The sequence below is a fragment of the Lygodium microphyllum genome, chromosome 28 (genome assembly GCF_053477565.2).
Source record: "Lygodium microphyllum isolate KBCC chromosome 28, Lygodium_microphyllum_v1.1.10, whole genome shotgun sequence".
Taxonomy (NCBI): Eukaryota; Viridiplantae; Streptophyta; class Polypodiopsida; order Schizaeales; family Lygodiaceae; genus Lygodium; species Lygodium microphyllum.
Genome location: NC_141162.1, coordinates 101,004,334 through 101,027,614, shown reverse-complemented (window position 1 = coordinate 101,027,614; position 23,281 = coordinate 101,004,334).

Genomic DNA, 23,281 nt, shown 5'->3' with positions numbered 1-23,281 from the left:
CATGTCATGTAAATTTTTACCTTATCAAAGTATGCAGATAAGAGTTTTATATCTTATGAAAAATCTAAGTTTATGCTACAGATACTATGTTGGTAACTCATAGTTTGAAGTTTTTGGCTTACTTTACAAGGTCTCATTAATGAGGTAGCTAAATTATTTTACTTATTACTAATCGCTAGAAAATTTTAAAATAATAAAAAGTTATGATTGATTAATTTGCTTACACCACACATTTTCTCTCTCTCTCTCTCTCTCTCTCTCTCTCTCTCTCTCTCTCTCACACAACTTTATAGGATTTTTGTAAAATTATCTATTATAGCATTTATCTTTAAGGTTAGGTTTTATGTACACATTGTCTTGCTATGTAAATATGTGACTTGATTGAGTTGTCTTTATATGAAAGGGTGAGAAGTTAGATAGGAGAGCATAATTAAAAGCAAGTTTAAGAGCTGTGGAGGTTTGAACAAAAGAGATCAAGAGTGGTTCATGGGAGCTTTTAATAGTCACGATATGTGAATTGTGTTTTTAAAATTATTTTATTGTAGTGAAAAATAAAGAATAAAGATAATAATGATGGGTAGTTGTCACTTGTGTAAATGTGTGTGGGCATTGAGTATAAGGTAAATAGATGTGGTTAGGTAGAGGTAGCCTTTGATTCCTAATATTTGTTCACTTCAATGTAAGTGTATTTGAAGTGAGAAAAAATGTACAATATGTATATATAAGTTTTATTGGATGAGGAAAGACAATATATCATGCTATGATCAACTTTTTAAGAAAGATATAATATTTCACTAGACTTTTAGCATACAGATTAGTAGGATTTTTGTTTATAAATATCTTGATAAGGTTTATATATTTGTTTTCAATCATCTCTTTGATTAAGTGATAATGTATCTCAATGTGCTTGGTTTTTATATGTAAGATTAGATTGTATTCATGCAATTCGAATACAAGGTAGGTGTAATAGAAGTAATACTAAGCTTTGTAATCGGACGGGTTTTAATAATAATATAGTGTATTTTTGCATCTTCGATATATAAGAAACAACATATCTAGCAAAGATATAACTAGAGGTGGATTTTTTACTATTTATGTCTTACGTAAGTTGAGTCAATGTTATCCATGACTCTAGTATGATATCATTTCTTAGTTATCTACTTAAGTTGAGACTTTTTCTCGATTTGCACACTAGGTGTTCTCTTCGCTATTTCATAAAGTCCTTATGATATTGTATATAAATATCCTCATGTAAGTTTCTACGTAGAAAAGCCATATTAATATCCATCTAATGCAAGATCTAATTATGTATTTAAGGCTTAAATTAAGTAAAGGATAGTCATTTTGACCATGGGAAAGAATAACTTATCAAAGTCAACTCCCTTTTTTATTTAAAACCCTTTGCAATTAAATGGACCTTACATATAGGCTTAAGATGACTAGGAATACTATCTAGCTTATAAGTCCACTTACATAGCAATGTATGTTTTTCACTACGTAGGGTGACTAAATTCCACATATAATTGTTTGGTAATGAGTTTAACTTAGATTGCATAGTTTTCTACTAAGTACAATTGTCATTTTTGTGCACAATCTCCTCAAAAGTAAGGGGCTTAGCAAAATCTATCACCATGACATAATCCATAGAAGGCATATAATGATTAAGATGATATAAGGTTTTAGTAGAGCATCATAAAATTGGATGTGGGTCTTGTATATTACATTCTCTTTGTCCAATATTAATATGATCGCATAATAGGTGGATCTCAAGTCATGGAGTATAAACAACAATTGTAGGTTATCTAATACGGACTAGCTTTACAATAAGATTACCTTGTGCACCTCAATTACATGTGTAGGTTTCTCATGTATCTTATTCTTATGGAACACATCAACATAAATAATGTGGATTCCAAAGATGATAGCCCATCTTACCTACATTATCATATCCAAGAAAAATACATTGGCAGATTTTGAATCTAACTTGTTGCACTTATCTTTGAAAATATGGCAAAGTGACTCACATTCAAAGACTCTTTTAAGTGTGCATATAAAGGAGGTTTACTAGACTATATCTTATATGCAACTCTACTACCAAGAGCAATGTATGGGAATTTGTTAATCACTGTAGTAGTGATTGCCTTAGTACAAAATGTATGGGCTAGCACGATTGAGCATATTGTGGACTCTCTTGAATGCTTGTTCATGCACTTTGGCAATACCATTTTGAGGTGGATATAGGGAGTGGTTAATTAATACTTGATGCCTCCATCATCACAGAATTGCTCAAAAGCACGGAACACATACTCATCCCCATTATTTGATCTTAGGCATTTCAGCATATGCCAAATTGATATTCAACCAAAGCAACAAAAGCATTGAAAAGTAACTAAAATATCTAATTTTTACTTGCGCCTAGACTTTATGTGAAAAATCATCAATGGACGAAACAAAATATTTAGCATCATCCAAACGCTAATAGAATACAGAACCACAAATATCAGAATGAACAAGAGCCAATGACTTTTTCATGCGTGTAGAGTCAGAGCATTATGAGTTTGCTTGCCATATAAGTAATGAGCACAAGAATTAGAACAAGGATAGTCAAGGGGCATGAGATATTGCAAAATGAGTTAAAACTTTCATTTCTTTTAGTTATATCTACTCAAGGTGATGATGTCATAGAGATACACGAGAAAGATGAGTGATTGCCAATACATATTTGTAGAATTGGAAACAAGCAAGGGATAAAGGCTACAAAATTTGATATCTTTTGTAAACATGAGATTGCCACGAGTAATCTTCCAAGAAGAATCACCAAAAGAGACATGATAATGAGCAACATCCAAATGTCCAATAGAAATGAGGCATTTTGTCAAAGTTGAGACATGATGTACATCATGCAAGACAAAAGAAGTACATATAGAAAACTGTATACAAATATCATAGATGCCAATGAGGTCACATGTATGATCATATCCTAGTCATACAAAACCTAAAATAGTGTAGTAGGTATAAAATCCACTGTGATGCAAGGTCACTAAAAGAAAGTCTATGAATTAAGTAACCAACACTAGAAGAATGAGAACTGTGACCATTAGTCAACTATGTGGTAGTAAGTAAAAAAGTAGTCAATTATGTAGTCATCTCACTCGTACTCTAATGTATTGATCTCTTTAATCTTGAAAGTGGATTTGATGATGCTCTGATCATTCAATGATTTATCATTATCCAACATCATGTGTCCTTGCTATATGCAATGATGGCATATAAGTGAAGACTTAGGATCGTGTGATTTACTATGAGCCTATCCATGAGATCTATAATTAAAATTACTTTGATGTGGATCTCTACCACAACGGTCATTATTGTCTCTAACAACATGGTGGCCTTAAACTGTGAGAGCATAAGAGGCTCGGAATGCATCAATGTAAAGCCACTCTCAGGAGCATTACTGCCTATGGAAACACGAAATATATCCCATGACTTAGGAAGAGTGACAAGCAAGGATATAGATCTAATATTGTCATCAAATACAATCTTCTACGATATAAGCTAGCTGCACATGGAATGGAACTCATTCAAATGAGTAGACATAGGAGTTCCTTTCTTCATATGAAGGTCTACAAGCTTCTTAAGCCAATACACTTATGAAGTTGGGCTCTACTTATCATTAAGATCACATATCTTTTCCTATAACTGCCATGCACCACTAGTAGGCTCAATGACATTTAGACAAAGACAAAATCATATGGACTTGCATAGCTCATCAAATTCCTCCCAATCATTTATATCAAAGTCTTTTGGTTTTATTTATTGGCACTTCATTGGCTTCGCCTATTTCTTTTGGACTAAGACTTGCCAAATTTGTCCTCTAGTAGTTAAATTTTTTACCATCCAACTTGTCAATGTTAAAGATACTACTATCACCTAGAAGCACTAGAGGTAGTAAAAAAACAAGTGTTTTCCCTCCATAAAATATCTCTCAAAGATGAACTACAATAGTAATGTCCATAAAACTATAGTAAATGAGAACTCAACTGTAAGCAAACACCCAAAAAAAATTTCTCCCACTACTAGGAAAGTCCATATAACAACCGGACTTACAATGCAACTAGTAGTGACCAATGAAGAGCATACAACTCCAAGTACCAAATATTGTTAGAGAATCAGAAAAATATAAGATATATCGATGTATCTTGAACCAAGTTGCTCTCCATCGCTGATCTCTAATTGCAAAATGGCTATTTGGTGGAGAATCTACAAAATCAATATTTCTCTCTCCTCCCTCCTCTCTCCTCTTGATGCCTATTCACACGCGTGATTCTATGGGAGAAGGCGAAGGAGTTGGATGTAAGATGCTGATAAAATAATGCAATCAGAGCAAAGGAGATCATAGATCGAAGTTGGAGAGAGCCTCAATGGCAAAAAATGAGTGTCGACGGCCTCCCAACCATTAAATACATGTCTCCAAAATCGGGTTTCTATGCATAAGCAATCATTTTATTTGTTTTATGAGATATGCTTGATGAAATTATTTGTAAATGGATGCCATTTATTGATAATGCTAAAATTTATTGAAAATCTTAAATAAAACCAAAAAAATCAGTCATGTAACAATTTATATAAAACCACGAAAAACTCGCAATTATGCGATTTTCAAGAAAATGATAAGTTTTGGGGGTTTTGTTGTGATTTTGGGGTTCATATGGAGTAGAAATGAATAATTAATCAATGCTCAGTGATTGTGATCAGTCCCAACCCATAAATTAGACATATCAAATTTTTTACCTAAATAAATGAAGAAAAATAGTGAAAAAATTAGTTTTTTATGCTAGAAAATTAAGGAAAAATATGCTTTATGTTCGTGAATGTATATCATGAGGGATAAGCCTTAGTTTAGCCTTGTCTTCATGTTAAAGTCTATTTTTACTACCTTTACAAAAAAAAAAACACATGAAAAAACCACTCTTTACACCTTTCAACGATACATAATCTAAACAGTAGGGAAAATAGGGGTTTTGCCGTTGATTAGTTGCTGATAACGTTTGAAATTCTGATCTATTTGTTTGTGCATACCATATAGGACGTTTATAAATTAAGTTTAAAGGGGTCAAGCAACACGATAATGCTTGGTGTTGACCCTTAGCAACATAACATTACGTGTAGACTAAAATCATTGAAAGAAATATTTGTTGCACTTCACAATGCTGATTTATAAAACACAAAATGTTTGAGCACTATGGCATACACAATTGCATTATGCATATCATATGGTGTAATTCATGGATGCATTGCAATTGGTTTCTTATACATATGACCCACATTGAGTTGTGAGATACCTAAGTTGTAGGTTTAGGCAATCGGGCTCCTAGGGAAACTGTTAAGTGACGAAATATCTTACCTCCTGGAATGTTTTAAAATAAGAGTAGAGTTTCATTTGTGCTATTTGTGTTAGTAGTGCATCGAGGGGCCAATCCTCGAGGTGTAGGAGAGCTACAATGGAGCCATGACATTCAATCGAGGGGTGCCTCCTTCTGTTTGTGCTTACGAGGTGTTTTACACCAATGTATGTGTAGGGACTCCCTCTTAGGAGTGTGGGAAAGGCTTGATGGTTGGATTACACTTCAAAACAAACACAAAATTTACGATAGAAGTTAGGGTAGTGTTCCTTAAACGCTCCTGGCCATGAGGCCGAAGGGGTGTGTTCTTTGAGTATAGAGAGGTCCGGTTAGTGCTTAAAGCCAATGTCGGGCCCATTTTAGGTCCCGACAGTATCCAAGAGCAAAGTAAGCTATGTGTGTGTGTGTGTGTGTGTGTGTGTGTGTTATAACATTTGAAAGCACAAAGATATCAAATAATATATCCAAGAGCATACAAATAGCATAAGCATCCAAGCCCCAAATAAGAAATCACTGGACCATACAAACTTTGTAAATATGGTTGCAAGAGAGCTTAGAATCAAAGCTCAAGTCTCAAAGGAGAGCATATCCATACATGAATGTGTCAAGCATACATATGATCAAAGAGAATTTCCAAATGACATGAAAGAAATTTAGATTACATTGACAATCAAAGCATATTCTTATTGTCCATTGTTTATGACAGCAAAGATATACCCAATGATTAAGCAAAATGAGCTCTAATCAATCAGTAGAGCATCCCCATGCATCAATACATCATCCAAGCATTGAAATCCTAGTGAATAAGCATGAATGAAGTATAAACATTCAAATGTTTGTTGTCCCAAATTGTGAACAACAAGTCTATCCACAAACGATAGTTAATGGTAGATGATTTCTTTCCTAAATGATGCTAAAGATGGAGGCAAAAGTGCTAGAAGAAGTACCCAATCATTGAGCAAAGACCAGGATGAAGTGTTATAGAAATTTTTTTAATGTAGGAGTAAGAAAAGTTCTTAAAAATGTGCCAAAAAAATAGACTATTTTTCTTGGGGCCTTCTTTTGCTGCTAATGACTCTCCTAGGTCACTTGAGGTCCTCCAAAATCTGGATGACAAGTTGGGGAAGGTAGGGAGAAGATCGTTACCTCAAATGATTGAAGACATGGTCGCCATGGAAGTTGGGGTTGAAAATCTCTTTCTAGGATGAAGTGGAATGACCAAAGCTTCTCAAATACGTGCTCTGATACCAATTAAAAGGCTGAGTAGGAGTGGCAAAGAAGAGCACAAGTGGAAGAAAGAGTAAGAGCTATGGAGGTTTGAATAAAAGAAAGCAAGATAGTTGTGTGGGAACTTCTAATGGTCACAATGTGTGACCTCCCTCCCCTTTATTATTCTATCATAATAAAAAATAAGGAATAAACATGACAGTGATGGGCAACTGCCACTACTAGTATATAGGTGTGTAGCACTGAGTATAAGGTAAATACATCTAGCCATTAATCCCCAATGTTGCACGTGCTCCTACTATTAGTGTCTTGTCATATGACAATCACCCTTTGTTACTTGTGTCCCTACCTAGTTTGCATGCCTTATATAAATTGTCCAATATCACATGGGTGTTGCTTGGCATGACTTATAGGATGCCCTCTTGTACTCCACACCCTATAGAGTGTATCTTGTCTAGGATCCCAGCCTCCCCCTTTCCAGCTTGCCACTTGGCCCCTTTTGTTTGTGTGCACATGCCATCTCCATCATGCTTGCTTTATCCATAATGCCCATTGCTTCTCTCCTATTTCATCTTTTGAGGAAAAAAAATGTGTTGCTCCCTTCCTTTCTAGAAAGATTACCTAAAGAGCTAGAAAACTACTTGGAAGGTCCTTAAATGATCACACGGAAAGGAAACCCTTGGTTTAATGTTAGAGCAACCTATGGGTGCCCCCCTCATTATGTTAGTTGTCATCGAGGAGTAGTTTTAGTCTATCAAAGCCATGAAGAAGGAATTGGAGGAAATCAAAAAGTTAAGTAAGATCGTGGAACATTTCCCCTCCTAATTAGTGCTCTAGGATTGGCTCTACTCTACCTTGCACATTGGCACCTCTTGAATAATAGAGGTAGTGTTGATGAAGCAAGGTATCTTCATCATCTATCTCACCTATGCTTCTCTCTCAATTAGTGTCAAAGTGGTCTTCATGGGAGCTTTGCAGAATGAGGAGGGTGATGAGTGAAGCTTTGTTGTGAAGGTTGAGGATTCGAGCTACTTCTTCACCATTGATGCTTGTTTCCTGCACCTTTGTAGAGGTACTATTCTCATCATTGTGATCTATATCTAAGTGAAGCAGGATCTTGAGCCATTGAGGCTTGATTTGGAGTGGAAATAGCTCAATTTGACATGATTTGGGTAGCCATTAGTGCTAGGACTGAAAAAAAAAAGGTTGGCTTTGGATGCTTGGAAGAGACATTGCTACATGGTTTACATTCTCTGGCTAAGAAAGGGGTAGCTTATCACTTGGAAGTAGGGGGTATTACTATTGCAAGTAAGGGGTTTAAGTAAGGGCATAAGCTGGGGCCTTAAGCAAAGGGTTTACTTGTTTCTGTCAGAAATAAAGAAGTGAGGAGTTTGGTATTTTAGAGATTCATCACTTGGTATGTGACGCTTATGGGCTCTAGAATGCATGTTCTAGTTGATTGATCTAGTTCAAAAACCTTCTACTTTATGGAGCTATTTTTCTTATACACATTATAAGGTTTAAACTTTATTTGGATGTAAACATTTCACACTCGATAACTCTTGCATCACTTCTAGCTTCAAATTGCACACATATTTTAATTAATATGTTGTCTTAGAGGATTTTCTATGTCGGATTATGCTCATTTTGCAATGATTATATTGGTTGATTGATTTTGATGCATTTGGTTTTTGTTGACTATTTTATGCTTAGAAAATAACTATGATCCTTGGGAAGAATTGTAGGAAATTAATAAGCCGTTGGGAGTGATGACATATTAGTTTTGCATCAGTATTATGTTGGTTTGATATTTGGATAACTATTGCTTGGCTTTGTAGGACACTCAATTTGTCGTCATTTGATTTCTTTTGAGATTGTAGTTGGATATATCTTGCTATCTTTAGTGTATAGGACATCTTATTATCATTATGGCTTCATTATCAGGTTTAGAGAATGCATTGTTTAATATGAAAATCTTGATGGAACAAACTTTTTATGAAATAGTAAATCTATAGTGTAGTAGTCTAGAAGAAGTAGGCGAAGCCAATCAAATGTAATGGGAATAAGCCTAAGGATATGGATTCGGTTATACGGGAGGAATTGGATGAGTTGGCATGCTTCACTATTATATGGAGATCCTCAAAGAATGTGTATTTTAATGTAAATTGGAATGCTCCACTAGTATGTTAATACCACTAAAGTCAGTGTATATTAATGCAAAAGAACATGACAAGTGAAGGGAGGTGAGCCCTAAAGTGGAAGCATGAGCGGGAGCAAGAGCTATGGTGGAAGGAGCAAGAGCAAGAGAGAGAGACACATACAATGTGGGAACTCCAACAATCACAATGTGTGATCAACCTTTCCTTTATTCAAATGCCATTGAAAGAATAAAGAATGAAGTGACAATGATGGGCACCCATGGTCTGTATTGTGCAAGCGTGGATATTGTCAGTGTAGTAACACATGGGCGGCTAAACAGAGTAGCCTTTACCGCCAACAACCTCCCACTTAAAGGCAAAATTGCCTTAGTGAGGAGTGAAAAGAAAAAAGAAAAGACAGTACAACATATACATAGATACAACATGACAAGGAAATATGTCATCTCATCTAATATCCATCAACCTCCTAAGGAAGGGAAAGTGCTCTATAGAGAGGCTTTTCTTGAGCAAGTCTGCAGGATTTTGGTCATTTGAGATCTTGACAAGGTCAATAGACCTGCCCTCAATGACCTCACGAATGAAGTGATACCTCACCTCAATGTATTTTTTCTTTGCATGGAAGATCAGATTCTTGGCTAATTGGATAGAACTCATAGAATCCAAATGTAGTGTAGGGATAACATTTGCAATACCAAGGTCAGTAAACCAAACGATCCAACCAAATGGCCTCCTTGCAAGCCTTAGTGGTGGCTGCAATATAATCGGCCTCTATGTAGTAGAAAGGGCTATGCATTTCTGCACCTTAGACTTCCATGAAACATCACCTCCAGCAAAAGTGAACACATAGCCAAAAGTGGACTTTCTACTATGTGTATGTCCTGCATAGTTAGAGTTAGCGTATCCCACAACTCATGTATCCTAGCTACTGTTGGGGGTAAAGGTGCCTCCGCCTAGCCACCTGTGTATTACTACATTGACAGTACCCGCCATTGCACACTGCAGGTGGAGGGCATCAGTTCTGTCACTTTATTCTTTATTCTTTTAGTGACAGTTTGAATAAAGGAAGGCCCGGTCACACATTGTGACTGTTGGAGTTCCCATTTGGTCTCTCTCTCTTTCTTGCTCTTGCTCTCCCACCATAGATCTTTCAAGCAAGCTTAGATCCTTCTCACCTTTCAACTAGTATCAGAGCATGGATTCATGACTACTCGAGCTTGGTTTGTGGCATCTTCAGCTTCCTATTGAATTCCTACACTCATTGGGTCTCCTTCCCGGAAACTATAGCCAACTCTCTCAAGCTCCCATCACTCTCCGACTTCTCGAGCACCTACCCGGCCCCTTTGGACACCCTCAAGGCATTGCATTAGAGGTTTTTCTTCATTTGTTTCTTTGTTGAGTTCATAGGTCTACAAGTTTGAGAAGTGAAAGAGGGCAGCACCATTGAAGCTCTAATGCTTCATATCTTGACATAGACCTCTTGTGGCTACTTGAGGCTTATTGTGTGTCTTCTTTGGCACCCCATGGAGCTTCCTACCACCCTGATTAGCACAAAAAAATAGCAACAACCCTAGGGAGATCAACAGGATTTGCGCATGATCTACAGGCCCCTTGGACAGCTCATCTCCCGCTTGCTGATGATCATGCCTTGCTCCTAGATCATTGTGGCACCCTTGGAAATGATGCTTGACATGCTTTGAAGCCTCCTGAGCCTTGCACATTGATTTGAGGCCCTGCAACACTATTTTGAACCAGTTTGCAATACCTTATAGACACTAAATGTCAATGCTATAGTAGCAATTGATGCCGATGCTTCTTTGGAGCTTCCTAGCTAAGCGGTTTGATGCATATTGATGACTGATTATTGGGGGATGGAAAGCATATGTATTGCCATGATCTTGGACTGATTTTTATTGGAAGAGAGGGGGAGAGATAGAGTGAATCGGAAGATGAGCCTGAGCTCATTGTTGTTCTTCTTTCATTATTCTCCCATCATACTCATTGAAAGAGACTTACACACATAGGTATGACTAACCATGGTTAAGTCACTAACTACACCGACTTATTGAATGTCACACACATGTACAATTGTATCTAGCTAATGTCACACACATAAAGATAGACTTTCTGAAGAGTAATGGGAGCTTGATATTCTAACACTCCCCCTCAAGCTCAAACCATCTAATAAACTGGACCAAGTAGCTGTCTGAAATATATGAACTTTTCTTTACCAAGAGACTTGGTAAATATATCTGCTACCTAGTCTTTAGTCTTCACATGAATCAAGTCAATCTGCCCTGTAAGAACCATTTCTCTGGTGAAATGGTAGTGAACTTCAATATGTTTGGACCTAGCATGGTAGACACGATTGCTAGCCAACATAACATTGCTGAGGTTATCACAATGCAATCTCACTCTGCTTTCCAGCTATATTTCCTCCCAAGTCTTTCAACAGTTTCATCAACCAAATTGCTTCGCAAGTTGCTAAGGCAGCTCCTCTGTACTCAGCTTTTGTACTCGACAATGCAATAGTAAGTTGTTTCTTACTCTGCCAATTGATCATAGTGCCCAATCCAAATGCATAGCCATTGGTTGACCTCCTGTCATAGGCACAACTAGCCCAATTAGCATTAGTAAACCCTGTCAAGTCAAGGGATTTTCCATATGCATAAAACAACCCATAATCTATAGAACCCTTTATATCTCATTATCCTCGTGACTGCATCAAAATGTGGTTTGCGAGGCTTCTGCATGAACTGACTAATCAGCCCCACTGCATAACATAAGTCAGGATGAGTAATAGTCAAGTTTATCAAGCTACCCACCATCTGTCCATACATCATCACATTCTGTATGTCATTCCCAACATCAATCTGTAGCTTGACATTTTGATTAAGAGGTTGTCTCCATAGGCTTGCATTTAGCCATACCATACTTATGTAACATGTCATGAGCATACTGCTTCTGTAGTAGCCATACACCTTGAGGTGTAGAGACTACCTCAATCCCAAGAAAATGCTTTAGTTCACCAAGGTCTTTGACTTTGAATTTAGCCTGAAAACATGATTTAATTTCAAAAATGCCCTCTTCATCATCTCCAGTGATGATAAGATCATCTATATAAACCACTAGAAACACATATCCATGATCTGTCTTCTTCATGAACAGTTTGTGATCTACATCACCCAATCTAAATCCATGTTGCTGTAAATAATTGTTGATCCAAGCATTCCATACTCTAGGTGCACGTTTCAGCTTACATACATGTGTAGGAAAGCCCGGGTGAACATAGCCTTCAGACTGCTCCATATATACTTCCTCAACCATGAAGAAAGAATTCTTGACGTCCATTTGCCATAATTTCTAGCCTTTGCATGTTGCCAAAGCAATGACAATTCTGACGGTTGTCATTTTAGCCACCGGACTAAAAGTCTCCTCATAGTCAAGGCCATATTGCTGTGCATACGCTTTTGTAACCAGCCTGGCCTTATAGCATTCTAATGAGCCATTTGACTTGCACTTAACATTGTACACCCATTTGCAGCCAATGGGGACTTTGCCTTTAGGCAACTTAACCAATTCCCGTCTCATTTTCAGCCAGGGCTGCATACTGCTCATCGATGGCAGCACACCAGTTATCATCTGTAACTGCATCATAAAACTTTGTAGGTTCTTTGTAACCTGTCACACTAGCCATATATGCATAATGGTGGGTTGAATTACCAATGTATGTAAACTTGTCAATTGGTTTTCTGACTCTCTCAGATCTTCGTAATTGTGGCTCACTCTGAGCTTGCCTCTCATGAGGTGGTACATAACGACTCTGTCTCGCTCCAGGAGTCATAATAGATGGAACGACCAACTCACTATCCAAACTATCGCTGTTAGATGACTCATAACTTGCTGTAAGTGGATCTATCACATCCTCAAGCATATTTTCTTTTCCCTTATCCAATTTCCCCCTCATTGACATATCCGTGTCAGTGGATGTAGGAGTACGACTCCGCAAGCATCCTGACCAAGGACTTACTGTAGGTGACCCATCACCTGTAGGACCACTCATAGATGTACTCACTGTAGGTGTATTTTTAGCATTACAAGTGTTGACTGATCCATCAGTAGTAGCCACTGCAACCGGATTACCATACCACGATGCCAGCTCATAAAAAACAACATCTCTGCTAATCAATGGCTCACGTGTAGACGGTACATAACACTTGTAAGCTTTTTGATCTTGTGCATAACCAAGGAACATACTCTTGACAACTTTAGGATCCAATTTCTTCCTCTTTTCATCAAGAACATGCACATATGCAATTCTGCCAAATACCTTCAAGTGTGAAAAGTCATGCTTATGACCATACAACCTCTCATATGGAGTTACATCATGAATCCCTGCTGCTATAGGGGCTCTATTCAGCACATAGACAACAGTCACTACTACTTCAGCCCAATAACCATTTGGCAAACTCTTCTCATTTAGCATAGCTCTTGCCGATTCCATCAGTACCCTATTTTTCCTTTTTGCTACACCATTTTGCTGCAATGTATAGCTGCAAGTTAACTGTCGTCGGATCCCATGTTTAGCAAGGTACCTATCAAAGTAATTAGAGACATATTCTCCACCTCCATCTGATCTAAGACATGAAATTTTACAGCTCAACTCATTTTCAGCATGCTTCTTGAAGTCCTTGAATGCATCAAACACATCATCCTTATGTTTCAGTATGTAAAGCCAAGTATACATGTTGAAATCATCAATGAAGGATACATAGTAATGAGCACCACCAAACGAAGCATTATGAGGAGACATACCCCATACATCTGAATGTACCAATTGCAAGGGTCGTGAGCTATTCCATACATGTCTCATAATGGAAACCTTGCCTGCTTTCAAAACTAACATGCATCACATACATATCCAAAGTCATGATACTTGAACTTAGGTAGTCCAAGCACAATCTCCTTCTGCTGCATAGATTTTAGCTTTTGTACATTCACATGGCCAATTTGATTATGCCATATCTCAACATCCCGTATAGCACCATCATCATGCGCAAACATGGCTGCTTTCAATTCTGGAATTGACGCATCAAGAGTAAACATTCTGCCATCTCTTTGGCCTCTAGCAATCAATTTGTAGCCATTACCATATTCGTCGACAAAGATCCATCTCTATTTAATCTCACCTGCAGATTCTATTTTGCCATCTGTCCAACTAACAAAAGATTCTTGGTTATTGTAGGTACATGTAGTACATCATGCTGGCTCTTTTTCTTGCCATCAGGCATCAACAAAGGTACAACTCCTTTATGTTGAATAGTATGATGGGTGTTATCCCCAGTACAAACATGTCCATGCGAACCTGCAACCATCTCATCAAACCATTCTCCATGGGGTGTCATATGATTTGAAGCCCCTGAATCAATGTACCATCTCTCATCTCTGTTATGCCTAGATGCATTCTTAGACACATGTTGCATGGCAAACAATCTGTCAACCTGCTCATCATGAGCACCGCTAGAAGATGCATAGTGCCCATGCTGTTTTCCCTTTGCCTTCATATCTCCCTACTTCTTGTAACAATCCTTTGCAATGTGTCCATATCTACCGCAGTAATGACAATCCTTATCTCTGTTTGATTGATCATTTGAATGCCATGAACCAGATTCACCACCTCTACCATGGGGTGATCTCCCCCTACCTCTAAAGCCACCAAATCCACGCTGGCCCTGTGTATTTGTGCCATGCCATGCATTCTGCTGATGCTATCCATAAGTGTTTCGAGTGTCTCCTGGACCTTGAAAAGAGCTATGGCCTCTGCTGCCTCTACCATGCTGGCTAGAGTAAAGAACAGTGCCTTTGCTTTGAGACGTACTAGAACCTATATTCAGCCCAAGCTTAACTTCCTCGTGCAGCAGCAAAGCAATTAGCTCATCCCAATCAGGGGATTTAGCTCTCACAGAAATAGATGTATCAAATGTGTATACTCTTTGCCAAGTCCATTCAATGTCACTGCAATCATATCATCCTACATTGAAGATCCAATGGTGGCAAGCTGATCCGCTATGTTCTTGATCTTTGTAGTGCAGGCCTGAATGCTTCTGCCATTCCTAGAAATGTTACTGAACTATTGCTTTAGCTGAATCTTTCTTGCATGTGTTACATTTCCATAATTCTTCATGAGTATGTCCCATGCATCCTTTAGAGATTTGGATCCAGTAATATGTATAACCATAGCATCTGATATACATAAGGAAAACCAATGTAACACATTGCATGTTCTCTGAGTCCATAGCTTATAAGCCCTTTTTTGATCATTTGTCGGATCTTTTTAATGTATTTCAGATTTAGCCTCATCACCTGTACATAAGTCCCAATAACCTGTAAGTGATATTGTCAGTGCCTTGAGCATTTGCCATAGTTTCAGCTTAGGCATTCAGTGATGTATACAACCTGTAAGTATCTGACTCCTTTTTCTACAGTTCAAGACCAATTTCCTGCTATTCAGGATAGTTTCCTGCAATTCAAGATAGTTTTCTAGACAACCTGCTTACTATAAATTGTAATCCAGCAATGAAAAAGCATAGTTAACTGAGCATAAACCAAGCTCAAATAAGCTCAAAACATTCTATGGTAGTGGCAAAACATCCCAGCAACAAACTATGTTTATACAAGTATCAATGTTTGTAATGCATGCAAGTAGCAGTACAAAATATAGCCAGCCCACTGCTATAACCAACAATATTTTCTTTGTTAAAACAAGAGTATTTAGACCTCAAAACAGCCTCAAATCTCATTCAGTTGCCACTCTATGCAGGAGTTGATACATGTCCAACCGGTCAGAATATATTGCATGTATGTCAAGTGAAGATGATAGGTATCCTTCCTACAAACAAATAACTAGTCAATACCCTAGTATAACCAGCAACAAATCAGTCCAAAATTTGGACTTTCAGCACTCACAATATCCCAAAAAGCATCTACTACTCAAGTGGTATGATCCAAGCATTTGTCAGTAGGAAATAAGCATCACAAATACTTCAACCCTGTAGGTATATTGTTTCCAAATTCAGGACAACAACTGGTTCACTATTTCCAGCCTGCAAATAAGCTCCAAAACTGAACATTTAACACTCTAATATCATGCTCAAATGCATTATAATAAGGGCATATACATTATTAAGATGAAAGCCACCAGTGCCTTGGAATCACTTGTTGTTTACTGCAGTAAACAACCAGTTTGCATATATCTGTGCTGAATATCTCAAAATCTATGAGGAATTTGAAAAACCTTTCTTTTGCAAAGTTGTAGACCACGTCGAATCTGTCAAAAATCATGAGTTGTTTCTCCAAAAGATATTTATGTAGCAAGATATAGCTTCTGTAAAAAAATGGGATGCAGGCATAGTCTCCTTTGATGACGTTTTCTTCATATTTGATGGCTTGATGTCAAATGGCCATTGCCAAGCCTCCAGGCTTCAGGCATTCAAGCTCTGATATCATGTTGGAAGAGAGGGGAGAGACAGAGTGGAGCGGATGAGCCTCAACTCATTATTTTTATTCTTTCATTATCCTTCCATCATACTCACACTGAAAGAGACTTACACACATATGTATGACTAACCAAGACTAACTATGGTTACTAACTATGGTTAAGTCACTGACTACATCGACTTATTGAATGTCATACACATGTACAGTTGTATCCAGCTAATGTCGGTCACACACATAAAGATAGACTGACTGAAGAGTAATGGGAGCTTGATATTCTAACAACTTTTGGGCTGAAAAGTCTCACTTTTGAATAGTAAATCATTGCTGTACAACAGTGGGCTGAACCTTATTACTTCATGTTTGCCTATGCCTCTTGGAATCGAGACATGCTTTGGAGATGTACTTTGATGTATTAATCATCGGGGATCAACTTTGAGCTTGATTTGCTCTTGGATCATTGGATCAACTTTGAGCTGGATTTTCTCGCTCCCAATAGCATTTGGATCTCCATATTTGATGTACTTATGGCATGTACTTTACTTATGTCTGATCAGACTTGACATGCTTGGCTTATGCCACCTATACATGCATGTTACATTTTCTGGAGTTGGATGCTACTGAGCCTTCCTTTGGCTTTGTCTGGAGCTTACTTTGGCTATTTCTTGGCTTGCCTGAGTTACAGTTTGGATGTACTTGATGCCTATGGATGCTACGGAGCCTACATGCTCGGGATCTCTCATTGATGCTTGATCTTAGACACATATCACTGGTGCATTCTTACATGCTTTGTTTGAGCTTTCTTGCCTAGCATTTACAGCTTTTGTGCTAGTGGGAGTGTCTTGATACGCTCAATAGACATAGAGCAGGTGGGTTTATGCTACTTAAGCATTCAGACACTTGAGAATGGGATCTTCACTTGGATGTTGCATGGTTGATATGCCGTGGTCCTCACATATGTACTTGGACTGATTTGGGATTTGCACTCCCTAAGTATACACCTATTTGTGCCAGGTCTTGCCAGTGTTGTGTACACTTTGCCCTATTACACAGGGGGTGTGCTGGCTTACTGATGGTGACATGGTTGGATGTTTGTATGACTATCACATGCTGATTTATGCCCACTTGATGCTGGTTATGCTTTGAAAATTAGTGGTTAACTTGGTGCATTCATTTTACCTACAATTTGCTCTCATTGTACCTAGCAGTAATTTATTCCTATAAGCATTTATGTATGGACTGACATGGAATCTTCATGCTAGATCATCCTAATTTTATGTTCTTTTGATGGTACTTGGTGGGCAATATCATTAGCTATCAGTTCGTGGTCGTTTTGCCTTGGTTTTGGTGGTATTTTGGTTGTTTGTAATAGAAATCAACAAGCAATTTTGAACTATCTGCAGCATTGTTTCAGCTTGCGACATGGTATCTTCTTCCACTGATGGTGCTATCTTCAATATCACTAAGCTTGATAGTACGAATTATGCCTATTGGAAGAGCCAAGTTTGGTAGGTATTAGTGCAGAAATCATAGATGAAACCACTAAGGTTGCAATGGAGAGTAGCCTGAAACTATGATTGATGATGAATGGATAGAGCTTGATGAGTTATGCAAGTCCACCCTCATCTTGTCTCTCACTGAGCAGGTGCACTACAATGTGGTTGAGGAAGCACAGAGTGCTTGGCAGCTTTGGGATAAGATCAAGAACCTCTATGACAAGAAAAGTTCAACAAGTTAGATGCATTGGGTGGCTGAAGCAACTTATGGATCTGTGCATGAAGGAGAACATGATGATATCTTTGAGCCAATTCCATGCTATGCTCAAGAACTTGACTTTGCATGGCATTACCTTCAATGATGAGGTTACTCCATTGTTTTTGCTTGGGACTCTAAGTGAGTAATGGGATGTATTCCGCACTACCTTATGTGCTCCTGCTACTATTTTGAACTTGCCTAATGTTGAGAGTGCTCTTCTGCCAGGAAGAGGTCAACCGTAAGAACTTGGATACCTCTCGCGTGTCACATGTTTTGGCTGTTAGAGGCAGAAATGGTAATGGAAAGAATGACCATGGTAGAGACTCGCAGGAGTCTAGGTCTAAGTTGCACAGTAACTCACGTAGCAAGCCTCATGGGAGAAATGCTAATGTGACATGTCATCGTTGCGGCAAGAAGGGTCATATACGCCCATAGTGTCATGAGTTGTGCAATGAGAAGCGCAAAGAGAAGGGGAAAGACAAAGTACAGGAAAAGTACTCATGGTACCTACGAAATCCAGTGTGAAAGTCGAGGAGATAAATGCCATGTAGACTGATGACTCCGATGGGGAGTACATACTTGCAACTAGTTCCTATGATGCTATGCCGTTGATCGAGGTTCACTCTATATATGCATCGTGTTGGCTTTTGGATCCTGGTGCTTTATTTCATGTTACACCATGTCGTTTGAGTGGTTCCATTCCTACCGCACTATCTCTGGTTTAGTTCACTTGGGTGATGATAGGTCACTTGCTATTGTTGGCATTGGGGATGTACGACTATAGTTCTCTACTGGCAGTATTTTTCTGTTACAGGATGTACATCATGTACTTGCGCTTATACGCAATCTTACGTCTGTAGGGCAGCTTGATGATACTAGGTTTCATGTCTCTTTTGGGGATTTTGCTGCTTGGAAGATCACTCGTGGTGGTAGACTTGTGCTTGCTAGAGGTGCCAAGGCTAGCAACCCCTATCCTCTTGTAGTTGATGGATCCTCTGTTGACCATGTTTTGTCAGTGGCTTTCATCCCACATGTATCTCTTTGGCATGCCTGTTTGGGCAATATGTCTTTGAAGGAAATGAAAATGCTTTCTAGTTTATAGTACTTACCTCCCCTTGACTATGCATGTTTTGATTCATGTGAGCATAGTCTTTATGGTGGACAGACTAGGAAGCATAAGAATTCTGGTAGGACACACATGAGTGAGACCGTGGCATTGGTGCATTTGGATGTTTGTGGGCCCATGCCGTTCAATTTATGGGTGGTGCAAAGTATTTTGTGACATTTATTGATAATTTTTCATGTAAATTATGGGATTATCCCATCAAGCTTAAGTGAGATGTTTTGGTTTTGCCTCAGAGATGGCTTGCATTGGTTGAGAACTAGACTGGGCATAGACTGAAATGCCTTAGGTCTAACAATGGGGGATAATATGTGTCATGTGCCCTTGAGCAGTTATGCGATGAGAGGGGTATTAAGCGTCAATTGACCGCCCCCTATACCCCACCCCAGAATGGTTTGGCTGAGCAGATGAATAGAACCATCCAAGAGCGTGTACACAATATGCTTACCCATGTAGGCCTACTATAGAGCTTTTGGGCTGAGGCAGTCAGTACAACTGTGCATATCATAAATAGATCACCTTCCACTCGTTTATATTTTTAGGTTGCAGAGGAGGTATGGATTGGGAAACCTCCATCTTATGCGCATCTACATGTCTTTGGATGTGACGCATACTGCCATGTGCCTAAGGACAAGCGTAGTAAGCTGGATCCTAAGAGTGTCAAATGCATTTTCCTTGGCTATGGAGATGTATGCGAGATGGGTTACTGCCTCTGGGACCTGCAAGCGTGGAAAGTCATCCGCGGCCCACCATGATGTAGTCTTCCATGAAGACAATATGCATAGGCAACCTAAGAAGGTAGTAGAGATATACATGATTATATTCTAGGAGGAGCCACATGCTCCAATACAACCTACATAGCTAGATGGTCACAACCTGCAACAATAGTTGGTACACATGGCTAGGGTGTTGGACATGCAATAAAGCATGGGGTCTACTAGAGATAGACGTCCACCTGATAGATTTGAGCCCTCGATGCATTATGTCTTGGTTACAGATGCATAAGAGCCTCTCACCTATGATGATGCTATGCACAGGGGTGAGAGCCACTCCTAGGAGAGGGCTATGCAGTCTAAGATAGACTCCTTGTATAAGCATATGACTTGGGATTTGGTTTCCTTATCTGCTAGCAAGAAGGATTTGCCATGCAAGTGGGTGTACAAGTTGAAAAGTACCACTAGACACCCCAAGCCAGCTTATAAGGCAATACTTGTTGTTAAGGGTTTTAAATAGGAGCATGGAGTTGACTTTGATGAAGTCTTTTCTCCTGTGATCAAGATTACCACCCTATGCTTAGTTTTGGCCGTAGTCGCACAACTTGACTTGGACATGTATTAAATGGATGTCAAGATTGCACTCTTGCATGGGGATTTGCATGATGAGATTTACATGGAGCAACCTAAGGGCTTTGTAGAACCTGGCAGGGAGCACCTAGTGTGCAAGTTGAAGAAAAGTCTTTATGGATTGAAGCAGGCACCTAGGGAGTGGTATCATAAGTTTGATGTCTTTATGCAGTCACATGGCTACGACAGGAGTGCTATGGATCTGTGTCTTTACACGAAGAAATCCTGTGATGGCTCATGACTTATTTTGATACTTTATGTGGATGATATACTAATAGTAGGAAAGCTCATGATGAGCTGGATGCTCTTAAATCTTAGATGAAGAAGAGCTTTGACATGAAGTATTTGGGATAGGCCTCTCACATTCTTGGTATGCACATTAAGTGCGATAGGCATGAAGGACTACTCTACCTCTCACAGAGGGGGTACATTCATAAAGTCCTTGAGCATTTTTGCAAGTAGGACGTGAAGCCTATTGGCTGTCCATTACCTTCTTATGTGAAGGTCTAATAGGTCGATTGTCCACAGACAGATCAGCAAAAGGGTTGAGATGGCCAAGATCCCTTATGCATCAATCGTGGGTAGTTTGATGTACACTATATGGCTACACCTGGCAGGAAACATTGAGATGCCGTGAAGAGTATCATGAGGTACTTGAAGGGCACAATAGATATGTGTATTTGCTATGGCAGCCATGATACAATTGTGGGGTACATAGACTTCGATTATGTAGGACATGTAGATAGTAGGAAGTCCACTTCTAGCTATGTATTCACCTATGCTGTAGGTGTTATCTCTTGGATGTCCAAGGTTTAGAAGTGTATGGCTCTCTCTACCATGGAGACCGAGTATGTTGCATCCACTGAGGCTTGCAAGGAGGCCATATGGTTGGGCGGTTTGGTTCATGACCTTGGGATTGATGCTATACCTACGTTGCATTCGAATTCTATGAGTACTATTCAGCTAGCCAAGAATCAGGTCTTCCATGGGAAGACGAAACACATTGAGGTGAAGTATCACTTCATATGTGGGGTCATGGAGGACAAGTTTGTCAACCTTGTCAAGATCTCCACTGATGAAAATCCTATAGATCTGCTTACGAAAAGCCTCACTACTGAGCGCTTTGCCTTCCTCATGTAATAGGCCACCATCCTGCCGACGTAATGATGTTGCCCCCCCTCCCCCCCCTTTTTATCCGCTGATGTCGCTGTCAACTTTCCCCTTTCTTTTTTAACTCAAAAAATAAATTAAAAACAAATTATTATTTTTTCTAATTATGCCTCTCCTCCCCCTTGTCGACACCGTTAGATGGCAGAGGAAGGGGGAGTTGAACTAGGAGAAGATAGAGGAAAGGAAAATGATGACGAGTGGAGGAGGAGAACACGACAGATAAACTGGAGTTAAACGAAATGCCGATGTAGGACAAGATAATGACAACTAAACCTTCTGTAATGATGCATGGCAACGAGTACGAGGACCATAGAGAGGAGTTAAGACCTCCTTACTACGACTCCTTCTCCCCCCCTAGTTATTACCACCTTGAACTAAACCTTTTGTAATGCTTCCTACCAACAAAACATTCAAATGGCACCTTTTCAAGCATTGTATGGGATGACTACCGTACTCCATTGAACTTCTCAAATCCTACCTTGAGGGTAGAAGCTTCCAGGAAAATGCTTGAGGAGATGGATGAGTAGGTCAAAGCCATCAGACAAGACATTAGAGCTGCCAAGGATAGACATAAAACTTATGCAAATCTAAATAGACAAGAGCGACTCTTCAAAGAATGGGATATGGTGTTTATTCGGGTACGACCCAAGAAGAGCTCCTTATCACTGGGAGAATTAGAGAAACTAAGTCCAAGGTATTACGCACCCTATAGGATCCTCAAGTGTCTAGGGCCCAATGCCTACAAAGTCCAACTCTCTGAGAACATAAAGGTTCACAATGTATTCCATGTTAGCCTACTAAAGAAATATGCATCCAATCCTAGCCATGTACTCAATGATCAACAAGTTGTAATGCCAAGCCAAGGAGTCCTTGAGCTCTGGCCACATAGAATCCTAGACATTTAGGAAAAGAGATTGAGGAGTAGAACCCTCAAAGAGTACCTCATCCAGTGGAAGGACTATCCAAAAGAAGATGCCACATGGATTGATGAGAGTATTCTCAACCAACAATACCCCCAATTCCTTTCGAGATGAGGACATCTCGATTCTTTAAGGGGGGGAAGGATGTAATAGGCTGCCGTCTTGCCGCCGTAATGATGTCGCCCCCTCTTTTTATCCCGCCGCTATTGCCATCAAATTTTTCCTTTCTTTTTAAACTCCAAAAAAAAAGAATTATTATTTTTGCTAATTATGCCTCTCCTCCCCCCCTGTCGACACTGTCGGATGGCGGAGGAAGGGGGAGTTGAACTAGGAGAACACAGAGGAAAGGGAAATGATGATGGGCATTGAATGGGAGTGGAGGAGGAGATCACGACAGATAAACTGGAGTTAAATGGAGTGTGGACGTAGGACAAGATAACGGCAACTAAACCTTTTGTAATGTTGCATGGTGACAAGCATGAGGACCATAGAGAGGAGTTAAGACCTCCTTACCACGATGCCTTCCCCCCCCCCCCCCCCCCCCCCCAAATGGGTAGGCAAAAACCATCTTCTTTTCCCTTACTATTGTCACCCTTTCCCTTAATTTCCCCCCTTTTTTTATTGCAACAAGTAGAAACATTACTCTTCTTTTGCCCTTGCTCCCAATTTGAGAAAGAGAGAAGGAGAGGGA